At 35.8% G+C, this 16,757-nt stretch overlaps 1 protein-coding gene across 30 annotated transcripts in view; it reads right to left on the reverse strand.

The window, feature by feature from the left end:
- The window catches only part of LMNTD1 (lamin tail domain containing 1), a 314,635-nt gene that overhangs the window by 237,465 nt on the left and 60,413 nt on the right, over positions 1 to 16,757 (reverse strand). The window lies entirely within an intron of this gene.

Here is a 16,757-nt window from a genome sequence, read left to right on the forward strand (position 1 = left end):
GCTGCCTGGGTTCCTGCCTCTCCATGCTGTTCACTGGACCTTCATTTAATAAATGTTCTGGAGGCATTTAACATGTGCCAGGCACTGTTTCAGACTGTGGGCCCGTGGCAGTGAGCAAAGCAGGCCAGAGGAGCCACTTCTCTTGTGGACACTACACTCCAGAGAAGAGAGAACAAATAAGGAAGTAAGAAAATGTACTCTGTGTAGTACAGAGAATGCAACATAATGCCACCTCAGATTCCATGGGATACACTTCAGGAAATGCTGGTCTATAATGTGCATCTAAGAAGAGTATGCCCCTCCGTGGTTATTATAAACTCTAAAAACACGTTTTATGTTCTCCCAAGAAAACTGTCATTTCCCCTTACCAACAAATTCCTGTAGAATTAAGTCTAGCTTAACAGTTTCCAGAAGTTCATCTGTTGAAAGTTCATTCTAAGTACTTCCTTTTGAAGGTCAGTAGAGGAACGTCGAGAAGGGCATGGCCGTAAAATTTCAAACGAACGTACTCTTGCTCTGGAATAATGTGTTGAATTTTTTCCTCTTGTTTCCTTTGTCATTTTCTGTTGGCCTTGACTCTAAATTTTCTGCATATTTGAATTCTTTCACTGATCAAAGATGAGATTTTCCAGCTCCTTCCATTAACCTGGTTATTCTTTCTTTTAACTCAGCTCCTGAATTCAGTTACCCCCCTGAGGCCATTCTCATTCTTACCCTCCTCCTCGTGTTTTGTTGATAGGCTGACTCTCCAGTATCAGGACTGAGCAAAAACATGCCACTTTCACCTCCACTGGCACGGTAATTATTCAACAAACATTCATTGACCATCTACTGTGTTCTAAGATCCATACGAGGCACAAAGATCACAAAGATGAACAAGATACGGCCCCCTCTTCTAAAGAAGTTGACAGTCCTATGGAGGAGTCAGGTACTTAAGGTAACACAAGATAAGGTCTGTGGTCAGTTGGTTAAACAGAAACTATTAAAGTGGAGAATCCTCCTCAAAAAACTAAAAATAGACTTACCACATGATCCAGCAATCCCACTTTGGGGCATATATCCAGAGGGAACTCTAATGTGAAAAAACATCTGCACATCAATGTTCACAGCAGCACTATTTACAATTGCCAAGACATGAAAGAAACCTAAATGTCCATCAACAGATGACTGGATAAAGAAGTTGTGGTATATGTATACAATGGAATACTACTCAGCCATAAAAAAGAGTAAAATAATACCATTTGCAGTAACATGGATGGACTACTTAGAGATCATCATTGTAAGTGAAGTAAGCCAGAAAGAGAAAGAAAAATACCATATGATATCATTTATATGTGGAATCCAAAAAAAAAAAGTACACTATGAACTCATCTACAAAACAGAAACAAACTTGAAGACTTAGTAAACAATCTTATGGTTACGGGGGAAAGGGGGTGGGAAGGGATAAATTTGGGAGTTTGTATTTATAAACATTAGCCACTATATATAAAAATAGATTTTATAAAAAGGGTTTTTTGTATGGCACAGGGAACTATGCTCAATATCTTGTAATAACCTTTTATGGAAAAAAATATGAAAACAAATACATATATATGTATATGCACGACTGAGACACTGTGCTGTACACCAGAAATTGACACATTACAATTGACTATACTTCAATTAAAAAAAAATTTACACAATGAGAAATCTAAAAAAAAAAGTGGAGAATCCTAACACAAAAAGAACTGAAGGGTATAATTTTAAATTTGACCTTTAAATATACATTCTAGACAACATTGTAAATTGACTACACATCAATAACAATTTTTAATTAATAATTTTTTAAAAAATATTTTAAATGTACGTTCTTTCACCAAACTTTAAGACACAGAGTCAAGTCTTTTCTTCAGCTGCTGATTGGAATTTTGCGTGGTCTTTCTTGCACAGTCATAACATATCATCTATAATTTCTAGTTTCAGTCTATTTAGAACAGAGTAAAAATGCAACAATACTGTAGAAGTATCTGAGTCCTAAAACCATGTAGATTTTTGTGATTCTTCTCACAGTTTTTTACAGTTGTCTTGCTCATATCCACTTGGACAGCACTTGTTTTAGCATCTCACTTTTGTAGTCTTTTCAAAGTATTCAAATAAATTCAAATTCAACGTTTACAAAAAACGATAACTCTCTTTCATTGCACACTTAATATTTCATCAACTTAGTATTTAATTAAATTATATGGTTTAAAATATCAAGTGCAGTGGACATAATCAGGTTTGAATGATCACACAGCTGGGTCTTGGTAAGCCTACACCTCATGGGGAGGGAGGCAAAGGCAAGAGCACAAGAGAGGGAGATTCCTGACTGGGAGTACTCCGTGTGCCTTTGGTATCTGTTACTGTGTTCTACAGACAGCAGAGATGCTCCGGTTGATTTTTATATTTTATATTATTGCAGTACAACATAAATAATTTAATAAAGGCTTAGACAAAATGTTGTTTTCTCTTAAAAGGATCTTTTCCTGTTATCCATCATGAATGTTAATTTGGAATTTTTTTTTCCTTTTTTTTTTTTTTTGGATGGCGGAGGGTCTTTGATTACTTTATCTTTGGAATAAGCAACAGAATTCAAAATTTCTAAAGTAAAACAAACAGTGAGAAGTATCTCTGATATTCCTATTCCCCAGCCACCAGCCCCCTTTCCCAGAGGCAATCAAGGTTACCAGTTCCTCCTGTGTCCTTATAGAGGTTTTTAAAATAAGTATAAAGATGTATCAGACATACAATCACGTACATTTTCTTTTCCTTTTTTATAAAAACACAAAATGTTAGCATACTAGTTCTGCCATATCTAGAATGAGTTTTGACATTTTCTTTCACCCTCTGGGAGTCAGAATTTTCATCAAGCAGGTCAAGAACTTGTCAGATGCTCTGTATTTCGCTGACTAAGGCTTCCAGCAGAAGGCCAGATTATATCCCCATTACTACTACATCTTGATTCTCTGCCAGTTTTGTAAAATAGATCAAGAACACATCATCTGTTTCCTTTCCAAAAGTCAGCTGAACATCATTTCTGTCTCCTTTATCCATATGTAAGATATATATTTTGTGGATTTCCTTAAAGGTGTATCTTCTTGGTATATTGTACTGTTATACCCTCCCCCATCAGATTTTTAGTAATTATTTGATGCACGAGATAAACTATTTCATAAAAATATTTCCAGTAAATCTTAGTACTTCCCATTAGTTTATGTACATATATACATGTTGCAATGTGCATTCATCTTATTTACAACTTATGTACTTTACATGTGTTTTTGGTATGTAATATAATATTTTCAGTCTCTTCTAATTATTTTCCCACGTGAATCACTGAGAAGCTCCTTCAGTCCTGTTTATCCATGTCTTATCTTTTCTCCTCCAAGGAAATCAGCATCATGGCTTTATCTGGGAATTTATTTTTCTTTCTCTGCATTTTCAGTGTAGATCCCTCTTGAACAGGTCAGCTAACCTCTTGGAAAACATGTTTATTCTTCCCCATTTTGCAATATGCATCTCACCCCAGCCAAGAGAATATCCTTCCAGGATACCAAGTCATGGTCCAGGTATCTAAGCCCATTTCATCAACACTGTCTGCATTGTCAGCAGTCCCCTTCCCACAGATTCCTCTGTCTTTCAAATGTCCTACTCCAATGAAAAAGAACAGTAGAAACAGGACCTACCTACACATTGAAAATTTGCAGTCCCTAAAGTTGTTTCCCTCTTCCTTTGCTGGTCTTTTTCCTGTTTAAGAATGAACAAACTGCTAACTTGCCAGCTTTGTTAACTCATTAATTTATCCAACAAATATTTACTTAGTACCCAGGGCCTGAGTTGTTAAAAATTAATTTATTAAATTTTATTATAATTTATTACTATCTGGCCATTAGTTACAGTATGTATAATTTTAACTGGTAAATATTATGTAAAAGTATGTTACAAAAGATATGAAAGCAGCGAGGAAGAAGTCACTAACTCTGGTGGGTAGCAGAGTGTGGAAGCAAACAGGAAGGCTTCACAGATGAGAAAATCTAGAATTTTATAAATAAGTAGGAGTCTATCGGGCAGGCAAGAGACAAAAGTACATACAGCAGACAGAAGATTTTATGCAAAAGCAAAGAGACATGAACATGCGTGGTCAAGCCTAATCTAAGGTAAATAAAGAGTTGGGAGACAGTTTAGAGTTAGAATCTATAGGGTTCTCTGGCCACTAGGATATGGGAAAAGAGAGAGGGAGGATTCAAGAATGACTTCGAGTTTGGTTATTGGCAGACTGATGGATGGTGAAGTCTGAGATTAGTAATTCAGGAGATGAGAACAGGTCTGGGTGCTGGACTGATGACAATGAAAGCAATTTTGCACATGCAGATTTTGAGGTAGCTGCAGGCTATTCAAGTAAAGGAGCTCTTATCATAAGCTGTAAGAAGTAAGTCTGAGCAAAGAGAGAGAAGACTGATTAAAACATAAGTACGGGCAATTGTTAAGGTCACAGGAGCAAAGTTTGCTATGGATTGAGAAATTAATGGGACATAAATAAGTGGGATGTTTTGTCTTAAACACTCTTTCATATAAGATGTAAATTGGGGAACAATTTTTTAAAATCCATTGATCTGTCTTAACAGGCTAGTAAGGAAAATATATATATTAATAGAAAATATTAGTAATAGAAATAGATTAGCAATAGTAATAGAAAATAACAGATACTACATAACAGTAATAGAAAAACTATAAAGCAATATAAAGTTGTCCTTTTTGTTCAATTAAATAAATGCATTTTGTTATCTCTGCCCAACTTCATTTAACTGTTACAGACTTTAACTGTCACAAGAAGTCTTTCCCCATGTCTCTTTTGCAAATCTACACCGGAAACCCAGGGCGACTGGAAGACCTTCCATCTGTGCAGCAAGAGCTATTAGTTAGATGAGTAATGCTTCCTCCACTCTAACCTGTCAAGAGGCCACCATGATGCCTTCATATTCTTTGGAATTTTAAGGGGAAAAAAAAATCACATGAAAATGTAGAACTAACAGATGTGTGTATAAGACGTAAAAATCTTCTTTTAAAACACTAGCGACAATGAAAGTAAGGGCAGCTATAACTTACAAGTTCTGCTTCAATATACTGATTTTTTTTTTTTCAGTGACTAATAAACTCAGCAAGGGAGAGTGCTGGCCCAGTCTGTTTTGCCTCATATAACTTCAGTCAATTGTTGGCATCTCTATCCCATTTCTCTTTATAATCCAGTGACTACATACCAATCTTCCCTCTTACTTTCCTTATCTCCTTCAGAGATCATTTACTTATCACCTGCTATATGTTAGGTGTTGGAAACACAAAGGTGAATAACAGACTCTCCCCTCAAATAATATGTAGATCAATGGAGTAAGTCAGCAATTATAATAATTACAAAACGTTCCATGGTAGCATATGAGAAAGACAGGTGAACTTGACTTCCCAAAAAGAGGAAGCACAAGGACTGTGTCTTGAATGACAAGTAGAAGTGAACCAAGGAAGTAGCCTGTGCAAAGCCATGGAATTAATGTAAACCATAGCACACTTAGGAAGTTGTAAGTAGCTCTTAAAAGATATCATTGATATTGTGACACTACGCAGAGGTACACAGGACTAAAGATCATTAAGCCTCTCTGCCATCATATGAAGCTCAGCTTTAATCCGAACCCTCTACATAGCTACTGAAGAATTTTAGTTGAGAATAGCGTTTCCGAAAGAGAAAAAGTTCTGTGATGACACGACTGAAAATATCCTGAAGGCAGAGCAGGAATGCAGGCAGAAAGACAGGTGAGGGGAAGCTGCCGTTGTACTTTAGAAAAGAAGTGATATCTGAATTATGGTCTTGACAGAAGGGAAGTTTAGTTCAAAGGACCCTAACCAGTTAGGAGGAGATTACCACAATCCTCCAGGGAAGAAATGATGTTATCCTGAACCAAAGCTGAGACAGAAGAGTGAAAAAAAATCAAGATTAAAAAAAAGTTGGATTTAAGAGATTTGATGTCTCTCAGTTTATATACAACATGCCTATTATTTTGAATTTCTCTAAGTACATGTGAGTCAAACCCCTTGGCTTTCTTGTTCCATGGACTGGATTTAAAAATGCCTAATGTTTTCATTTGTGGTTATTTGAGATTAAGATCTGAACATAAGTACATTTTTAAATGCATTTTATCAACTCCTACCTAAAACTACATGCTATGAAAGAATTTAAAAATCAATCAGAATCCTAGTGAGTTGGCTTCTTAAATGGATGAAAGCAGTTCATAGAAAAAAGAGCTGGAAGACTAATCCTGATAAAATGTAAGTTTAATCACCTCATTTCCACTCAGCATCCTTCAGTGTCTTTTCATCTTGCTCCGAATAAAAGTCAGTCTTCATAATGGCCCACAAAGCCCCACAAGAGCAGGCTCCCGACTCTGACCTCAGTTCTTCAATCCTATTCATTTGGGGGCAGCCGTGCTGGCCTCCGTGCTGCGCTAAGTCTCCAGGCACCCTTGTGCATTGAGCAATTGCTCCTCTGGTTTCCCAGTTATCCTCCTGGCTTGTTCCCTCACCTCCTTCAGGTCTTTTCCTAACCTTATCACTGTTTAAAAAATAAAATTACCCCTCCCACTCAGCACTCTCTGTTCGATTTACATTTCCCACAACACGCATCACAATCTAACAGAGTTTGATTTTACTTTTCCTGTTCAGTATCCATCTCCCAGTTTCTCACAGCTAGGAAGTAAGTTCCACGTGGGCAGGGATTTTTAATGTTTTTCTGTATCTCTAACTCCCAGAAGAATACCAGGCACATGAATGAATGAACTGCTAGTCCAGCAGGACTGTCAATCACGGTGTTCCAAAGACCTCACTGACTGACCAGCAAAATCATTACTGCGGAAAGAACCCTGCAGTTAGATATTGTTTTTTCCATCAGGAAGTCACCAGCAAAGTCAGATAGTCTGAACTGTTTCCATCAACACAGAAATTGGTATAAGTCACTATAATTAGGACTTAGCTCATAAAAATAATTAATTGATAATCATTTTTCACCTGGCACTTAATGACTATAAAGCTGTGTCAAATTCTTTAGCATGATATAAAATTTGTCCTTATTCACAACTGCACCTTTCTATTCTATCTGGTAACAACAAAATGCTCATTGTTCATTATATTGACAAAGATTTTTGTTGAAAGTGATTTCATTGCCTTCAGCTTTGTAGTTAGACTTCTTAGGGTCTTCACTTGGAGGTGACTGTATCAACCAAAGCAATCATCACAATTAACAAAACCAAGTTATTGAGTGATGCAATCAAAGACCTCTTTTTAAAGGTCTTAATTTTTGGAAGGTTTTTATGCTATTTGCTATTATGTTTTCCTTGCTATTTCACTTTATAATCATTGATTATTTCTCATTGCTAAAAAAAATACACATGTAGGTAGACTTTAAAAGAACAAGTTTACCACTCTTGAACATAAATCATAGCAATATTTTTTCCAAACCAGTTCCTACAGTAATGGAAATACAAGCAAAAATAAACAAATGGGACCTAATTAAACTTAAAAGCTTTTGCACAGCTATGGATACATCAACAAAACTAAAAGACAATCTACAGAATGGGAGAAAATATTTACAAATGATGTGACCGACAAGGGACTAATTTCCAAAATATACAAAGAGCTCATATAGCTTAATATCAAAAAAAAAAGCAACCCAATCAAAAAATGAGCAGAAGATCTAAATAGACATTCCCCAAAGAAGGCATACAGATGGCCAACAGGCACATGAAAAGATGCTCAACATCGCTAATTATTAGAGAAATGCAAATCAAAACTACAATGAGGTATCACCTCACACCAGTCAGAATGGCCATCATTTAAAAAGCCTTCAAATAGTAAATGCTGGAGAGGGTGTGGAGAAAACAGAACCCTCCTACACTGTTGGTGGGAATGTAAATTGGTGCAGCCACTATGGAGGATAGTATGTAGGTTCCTTAAAAAATATAAAAATAGACTTAACATAAGCTCTGTCAATCCCACTTCAGGGCATATACCCAGAGAAAACTATAATTCAAAAAGACACATGAACCCCAGTGTTCACAACAGCATCATTTTAATAGACAAGGTATGGAAACAACCTAAATGTCCACTGACAGATGGATGGATAAAGATGATGAGATGTATGTGTGTATATATATACACATATATATATATACACACAACATACACACACACACACACACACACACACACACACACAATGGAATACTACTCAGCCATAAAGAAGAAAAATAATGCCATTTGCAACAACATGGATGGACCTAGAGATTGTCATTCTAAGTGAAGTAAGCCAGAAAAAGAAAGAAAAATACCATATGATATCACTTATATGTGGAATCTAAAAAAAATCATAAATGAACTTATTTATAAAACAGAAACAGACTCACAGACATAGAGAACAAACTTATGGTTACCAGGGGGTAAAGGGGATGGGAAGGGATAAATTGAGAGTTTGAGATTTGCAGATACTAACTACTATATATAAAATGGATAAACAACAAGTTCCTCCTGTATAGCACAGGGAACTATATTCAATATCTTATAGTAACCCATAATGAAAAAGAATATGAAAAGGAATGTATGTATGTATATGTATGACTGAAACATTATGCTGCACACCAGAAATTGACACACCATTGTAAACTGCCCATATTTCATTTTTAAAAAATGGTTAAAAAAAAAACCAAGTTTACCTTTACCCTTCTTAATTCCATGCTCCTTCCCAGAAGTTAACAAATACTAGCAGTTTAGTGTGTATTTTTCCATGCTTCTTTCTATGCATTTATATAAATACGTACATACAGAGTTTCAGTTTTGGAATACTCAAATACATATAATATTTGATATATTATATATATATTTCTTGCTTGCTTGCCTGCTTGCTTGCTTCCCCTCCTTCTTTTGTTTTTAAGTGCTTTCTTTACTTAAGTGTGTTTTAGACCCTTTTCCACATCAGTGCATACTGAATTCAGCAAATATGTCTAGCTTTATCCTATTTTCCTGGATTAATTATTAATAGTGCCCTCTTTCACTATCAAAAGTAGCCTAGTTTGGACAATAAATTGTATGGTCTTAATATAAAGTTGCCTGGTTAATGAATTCATATCAGTCTATAAAACCACAATTTTTGTCGTCATTACGTTATAAATAAACATTTAGATATCAGCCTCTTTGGTATTATGAGCAAGGGTGCAGTGAATGCTCACAAACATGTATCTTAGTGCATGTATATGAATATTTCTATAAGATAAATTCTTCAAGTGCAACCATGGGGTTGAATAGTACATACATTTACATTTTTAATAGACTGTCAAATTGTTTTCTTAAAAGCAGTCTCATTTTACACTTCCCAACAACAGCATCCATGTCCTTCTACCCTCACCAACCAATTCGGGATATTATACATCTTTTTGGCCACTTCAACAGGAAAATTTCATATCTGATTCTTGTTTGAATTAATATTTCACTGATTACAGTTGAGGTTCAATTTTTTTCATGGTATTTCATATATTTTGCCCATTTTTCAATGGGGCTATTTCTTCTCTTAACTTGTAGGTATTCTTTTATATAAAGTATGATATACATTGTAAATATTTTCTTCCAATAGTTCATTTATCTTCCCCATAGCATGGAAAATGCTTTTTTTCTACAGCTACACCTAGCAATATTTTTATCCTCCAAAAATGGTTAAAATACATATAACTCAAAACATGTGTCAAACTTCCTTATCTTCTAAAGTTAAAGGTATATACATACATAATTATACACACACACACACACACACCCCATATATATATACCAACCATATACAAGTATGAACTACGGACAGATATGGTCTGCCACTGAATATTTTGGGAGTCATTTTATTTGTATATATTATTTCTCCAAATTTTATATTAATTCCTTATTTTTTCAAATATCAATATTTTATTTACAATTTTGAGTGCAACAAACACATACATATTAAATGTAGTTCACTTTACCTCCTAGACATAAAATCTCATCTCTTTAAAGGAAGCACAGCTTAATCAGATTCTTTTGCATTTTTCATGCTTTGACTCCATCTCCTAATTTCATCTTCAACAAATTTCATCAGGGTTGAGTTAAACTTCACCTCAAGGTCACAATGAATTGCACTGTATGTCATTCTAGCGTGGAATTGGTACCTGAAGTGTTATATCATTTTCCTCAATAATTCATGAAGAAATGGAGGTAACAGGCTTCCTCACCTGGAGAAAATGTTTAATGATTTCCAGAGGAGAGAAAGCAAGCAGTATAAATAAACAAATAAATTTATATATATGTATATATTTTTATATATAGTACATAAATAAATACTCTATTCAATATTCTGTAGGCAAAAGATTTCCTCCAAACACTTTCTCAAATGAATACATGCTGATTGCCACAGCTGTTTGTCAAATAATCTTTCTTTTGTGGTTGTATGAAAAAGCCTTTTAATAAAATAGTGCCTTTTCTCTGAATAAATACACTGTTCGTTAATTAACAAAAATTAAATATAAAAATAGAAATGGACAGCAGCAGGAATTCTGATTAGCATGGCATTCATCCTTTAGATATAATAGGCTTTGTGTTTTATCAAAATCCCATTGCAGGTAACAACAGGCATTAAAGTTAGATTTTAGTATTTTCATTATAACCTGATTTATGTCTAACAAGGCCTTATCGTGTCCACACACCACCCTGTCTAACAGGTGACACAGAGGCAAAATCTGGACTGTTCAAATGATGCCACTGAACAGCAACTGGAAATAATTGATCTCTCCCTACTCAGGGTCAACTCAATAAGCTTGGTAAATTAGCTGAACTGGAACTTTCAGGCCTGTCTAATTTATCTTTCTATGTGTACAGACATATTCTCAAACAAGACTTCCAAATTATTAGACAACAATTCTTTTTACAGTAACTCTGTACCTCTGTCCACTTTGCATAAAGATCACCTGTGCTAATTTATGACATTCTTCAAACTCACAAGACTATCCACAGGGTTTCACTAACGACTATCTAAATGTGAGGAATAAAATTTGGTCTTCCTGTTGTTTGACTCTGTGCAATTGTCATAATTCCCTCAGCTCTGATTCAGGTCGTAATTGTTACATTAGGTGAGACTGGAAAGGCATTATCTTGCTGGCTCATTTCTCTTGAGTATTTCAAAGCATTGTCATCATAGCAGGAGCTTTAATGGTAATCAAAGTCCATCTTTAAAGGGCTTGAGTGAACATTTTTAAGAAGCTGAAGATCTTTTTTTCATCCCTTAGAACACTAAAGCATTAGTCACATCCAACCTCACCCAGACCCTAATTTGACAGAGCTCGGCTTATTTTCTGCCAGATTAGATTGTTATTTCTATAATGCAGTTCTCATGAAAGAAATCATTCACATATTTTAAAACTAGATATTGATTTGAAGGTTTTTAATAATCTGCAATTAAGGTGAAGACTTGGCATCCTTGATTGATTTTCTCCATCACCATTTATTAATAGCTGGATATTGAAACTGGACTCAGTAGACTGAATGGTTTTCACTATATGCCATCTGCTGATACTGAACAAGAAGATGTTCTAATTCTGCCCTTCATTTCTGACAATAGATGAGCCTGCTAATCATTTAAGCAAATTAGCTCACTGTGGCTGCCCACAGTGAATCCATGCGAGGGATTTGAAGCCGGAGAACACTGGATTAAATTTCAATTCTACCACTTATTAATTATGTGACCTAGGCAAATTGCCTCCTCTCCCCAAGGCTCATAAAAATGAAGATCATAATTTTACTTCTTAAGTTCTTAGGAGAATAAAATGTTAAATGTTCAGCAGAGTGCCTGGCACTTTTTAAGCATTCAAAAAGTGATGTCATTAAAAAAAAAAAGTGATGCTATTATTGTATCATTTCTTGGTGGATTATGATGTCATTAAAAACAAAAGTGATGCTATTATTGTATCATTTCTTGGTGGATTATTTTGTAATAAATGATGGTCACCCTTTACATCTTCCAAAACCATGGTAGAAATTTAACTCTTATATCAATTTGCATCTTTAAAATTAGGGGAAAAAATGTAAACCCCAATTGTCTACGGTATCTTTTGAAATGAGTACTTTTACACGTTGCCAGTGAAAGTGCACGTGGGTATGTTTCTTCTGAAAAGCAGTTTGGCAAAATACGTCATCTATCAAAATTCATCAAATAGTACATTTGAAATATGTGTAGTTTACTATATAGGAACCATACCACAGTAAAGATGTTCACAAAATACATAAATAATTCCAATCCCAAATAAGTCAATAAGTCAGTAAGTAAGTAAGTAAATAAATAAATAAATAAAATCTTAAATATGTTCACGTACTTCAGGCCAATATTTCCCTTCCTAGTAATCTATCCTAAGGCTTTAGTCAAAAAGATGTTCACCGAAGAATTATATATAATACCAAAAGTCAGAGTCAACTTATATATTCACTAGTTATGAATGATGGCTCAAAGATGGGCACAGAAGTTCAACTAAAATTCTAGACATTATATATAAAATAAACATAAGATGACTTGGAAAGGAAGGCAGAAGGAAGACCAGCTCAGGAAGTAAGGAAAGACACTGAAGTGAGTGCCCCAGGCTTTCCTTTTACTGTAGAACACTAAGGTGTGTGTGCCAATGGGCACAGAAAATGCCCCATGAAAAATTCTCTCCAACCAAAGGACTAGGAAAGTATTAGCCAAGCAAGATAGAAAACTTTTAGACAATAACCACCCCTAACCCAACCAGCTTGGCCTGAGGGAGAGAGGTACCTCATTACTGCTCCCCATTTGGTCTCCACCAATACCACTGGTTGGGGGGGTAAGCTTGCTACCACTAAGTGGGTGTGACAGTCCAAATGGCCTGCGGTGACATCACCCCAATGGTGATAGAAAAATATGCAGCCCTACTGCCAGTGCTGTCAGAGCAAAGGCTAAGAGGGGATTACAGATCTGGCTGGGCTGTAATAAGGCACACCCTCTCCCCTGGTGGAGTCAAGACTTTCATTCTAGCCTGACAGTAACAATTCCCCTCCCTCACAATGTCAGTAGAGATCACAGGGGGCACCTGAACTTTGACCTCCACCTGGTGGTAATGAAGCACCCTTTTATCTCTCTATTGTGGTGTCAATATGCAGTGCCACTCCCACTTAGTGGTAACAAGGCATCCTTCCCCCACAGCAGCAATGGTGGAGACCAAATGGGGAGCAGCAATGAGGCACCCCTTGCTCTCGGGCCAGGGTGATGTCACTGGTGGCCTAGTGGGGAGCCTGACTTCTCTACCCACCTATTAGTTACAGGACTACCCCCACCCCAGCCCCCATGGGTGTCAACAGAGGTTGAGTAGGAAATCTAGACTTCTACCACCACCCACTTCCCCACTGGAACTGTGTCAGATAAAGGCTCCTAAACCATAAAATTTAAATAAGATTCAGAGTTTCATAACATAATACTGTAAATGTCTAGAATACAGTTGAATGTCACCTGTCCTACCAAAAAGCAGGAAAACCTTCACTTGAAGGGGAAAAAACAAGAAACAGATGCCAATGCTGAGATAACACAGATGTTGGGACTATCTGACAAAGATTTTATAGCAGTCATCATAAAAAATATTTCAACAATTATGAGCACGTCTGAAACAAATGAAAACAATAGGGAGTTTCAGTTTTTATAATGATGACATAAATTAAAAACAAATGGCAATTTTAGAACTGAAAAATACTATAACCAAAAGAAGAAAGAAAAACTCAATGGATAAGTTCAACAGGAGAATGGAAAAGACAGAGAAAATTATCAATAAACTTGAAGACAGAATAGGTAACCCAATCTGAGCAACAGAGAGAAAACAGACTGAAAAAAAAAAAAAATGGATGGAGCCTGTGGGGCTATGACAAAAGATCTAACATTAGTGTTATTGGAGTCCTAGAAGGAGTGGTGAAAAAGGCAGGGCTAAAAAAGCATTTTTAGATAATGGCTGAAATTTCCCCAAATTCGGCACAATGCACACATATTCAAAACACTAAGCAAACTCAAAGAAGTCCATAATAACAACATGGTAAACTTCTGAAAACCAAAAGCAAAGAAAAAATCTTACGAGAAGCAAGAGACAAATGACACCTTACCTACAGGGGAGAAATAATTCAAATGACAGGGAATTCCTCACCAGAAGCTATGAGGGCTTACAGGAAGTGTAAAACATTTTTCAGGTGCTGAAAGTAAAGAACCATCAAGCTGGACTTGCATATCCAGCAAAAGTATCCTCCAGTAATGAACTGGAAATCAAGACATTGTAAGAGGAAACAAAATAAAGAGAATTTGTTACCAATAGACTTACTCTAAAACAATGACTAAAGGAAGTATCTGAAACAGAAAGTAAATAATAAAAGAAGGAATCTTGAAACATTAGTGTATACTTTCATGTTGTCTACATTTTCCATGAGTAGGAATATTCTAACCAAAATTTTTTTAAATGCTAACAATAAAACAAGTACCTCTCTTATTTTCCTTTTACTAATTCAGTTAATAGCAAATTAATCTGTCTATTAATATAGTCTATTTTTCTATATATCTATCTTCTATCTCTTTATCTTGGCAATAGGAGCCCCGTGACCAACATTCAATTCTTCATTCATTTCTCATCTCTCACACAGCATCTACAAGGTCATCTGTACCTAGTAAATAAAAAAAAAAAAATTGCTGAATTATTAGACAGCTGACTCAGTATATTGAGATTTTAGAGATAGGAATCAATAAATTTGTTTAAGAATAGCATCTCCATATCCTTGACACAAGTCTGGAAATAGATCCAATAGTAGGCCACCTAGAAAACATACTTTGTTCTATTGTATTGAATTTTAAGTGTTTTCATTTGTACAATTTCCTCCAAATGTTAGATTAGAAGGGGAAAAAAATTATTTGGAAGTATAGGTGATCTTTTAACCAACCTCTCTCTTTGTATTAAAGATGCAGTTGAGTTCCAAATATTGCAGATAGTAACTATTATATATAAAGTAGATAAATAACAAGGTCCTACTGAATAGTACAGGGAACTATATTCAACATCTCATAGTAACCTACAATAAAAAAAATGAAAGCGAATAGATGTACGTATATGTATGACTGAAACACTATGCTGTACCCCATAAATTGACACATTGTAAACTGACTATACATCAATTTAAAAAAATTTTAATAAAGATACAGTTGAAGCAATTAAATATTAAAGTAATCTGGGAGAAGGAATAATTAGTTTGAAAATAATCGCTAACATTATTGAGCATTTACTCTATGTCAGGCATGGTTCCAAGCACTTTATGTTCATTACTTTACTAAATCATCCCCACATCCTAAGAGATAAGTACTATTGTTATCCTCCTTTTCTAGATTATTAAACAGAGGCTTACAGAGTTTAAGCAACTCGTCCAAGTTCACAAAGCTAGTATCAGACAAAGATTCAAACCCATGTTTGTTTGATCCCAGAGACTGAACTTTAAACCATAAAACTATATATCTTCAATTTCCCAAGAACACATTGTCTTTGAAAAGACAAAAGTTCAAGCAATTCTCTCCTTCCTGGAATAAAGCTGATTAAAGATTTAGAGAAGTTGACGAGTTACAAAACAAGGAGTAGTTTCTCTTCCTTTTTTGAAAATGAAAAATGAGGTATTTTGGAGAGAGATGCTTTTGCTAAGATTCATTAGTTCGGTGATTTTGGACCAGGAGAGGTAAGCCCACACCATTCCCATCCTTTAAGCCAATTTAGCCAACTTGCTGGGTCACACTGGTCCCTCCTAAAGAGTGACTCCAGGATCTGCATCACAGTTCTGGAACTTCTCAAGACCAGCATCCACTATTCTTTGAGCTCCACTCTCCTGATGCCATCTTGCCTCTCTTATTTTTGGTTCTTGTCAAACTCTTTCTCATTATGGAGATTTTGCTCAGTGACTCAATTGAGATCAAACACACCAGACTGTGTTTTGTCCTCTGGCCTTATATGCTAATACTTTTCATAAATGACACCTCACTTCCCACCTATCTCTGGCCTAGGGACGCCACCTTCACCAAAGTATCTCCCCTCCTCACAAACACACACACACACACACGCAGAGCAGAGAAGGAGGGTCTGACGAGAGTAAGCAGGCTATGCTGATGGAAGGAAGAAACATGTATTTCCCTCCAATAATATCTTTCCAGGTCACATTGACAGAGAGTTAGCCATTACTTAATAGATAAACATCTTAGATAGAAGAACCTGAGAGAATTTCCCGACCTCTGCAAAGGGCATTCAGGGAAACCATAGAACAAAAAGGGGATTCAGAAATCTGGTAAAATTCTGCATATTTACTTGAGGAAAGAAATCTCTAGGGAAGAAGTCCTTAAACTTCTATGTGTCATTCATTTCAAAGTCTGATCACGTATTTTGCAGAAAGACTAGTCCAAAGGAAGGCAGTCTCGAATCAACAAAACCAAATTAAGACACCAGGGGAAGAAAATGTGACGTGGATGAAACCAGAAGAAATAAAATGTAGGATTTGTTGGCAGTGTTGATTCAACGAAGGAAGAGGAGTAGGAGGAGAGACCAAGAAGGAAGGGAGGGAGGGAGGAAAGAAAATATTCAGCCTGGTGACGAAGACATGAATGCTTTGTTGAAAATATTTCA

The sequence above is a fragment of the Camelus bactrianus genome, chromosome 34 (assembly GCF_048773025.1).
Source record: "Camelus bactrianus isolate YW-2024 breed Bactrian camel chromosome 34, ASM4877302v1, whole genome shotgun sequence".
Classification (NCBI taxonomy): Eukaryota; Metazoa; Chordata; class Mammalia; order Artiodactyla; family Camelidae; genus Camelus; species Camelus bactrianus.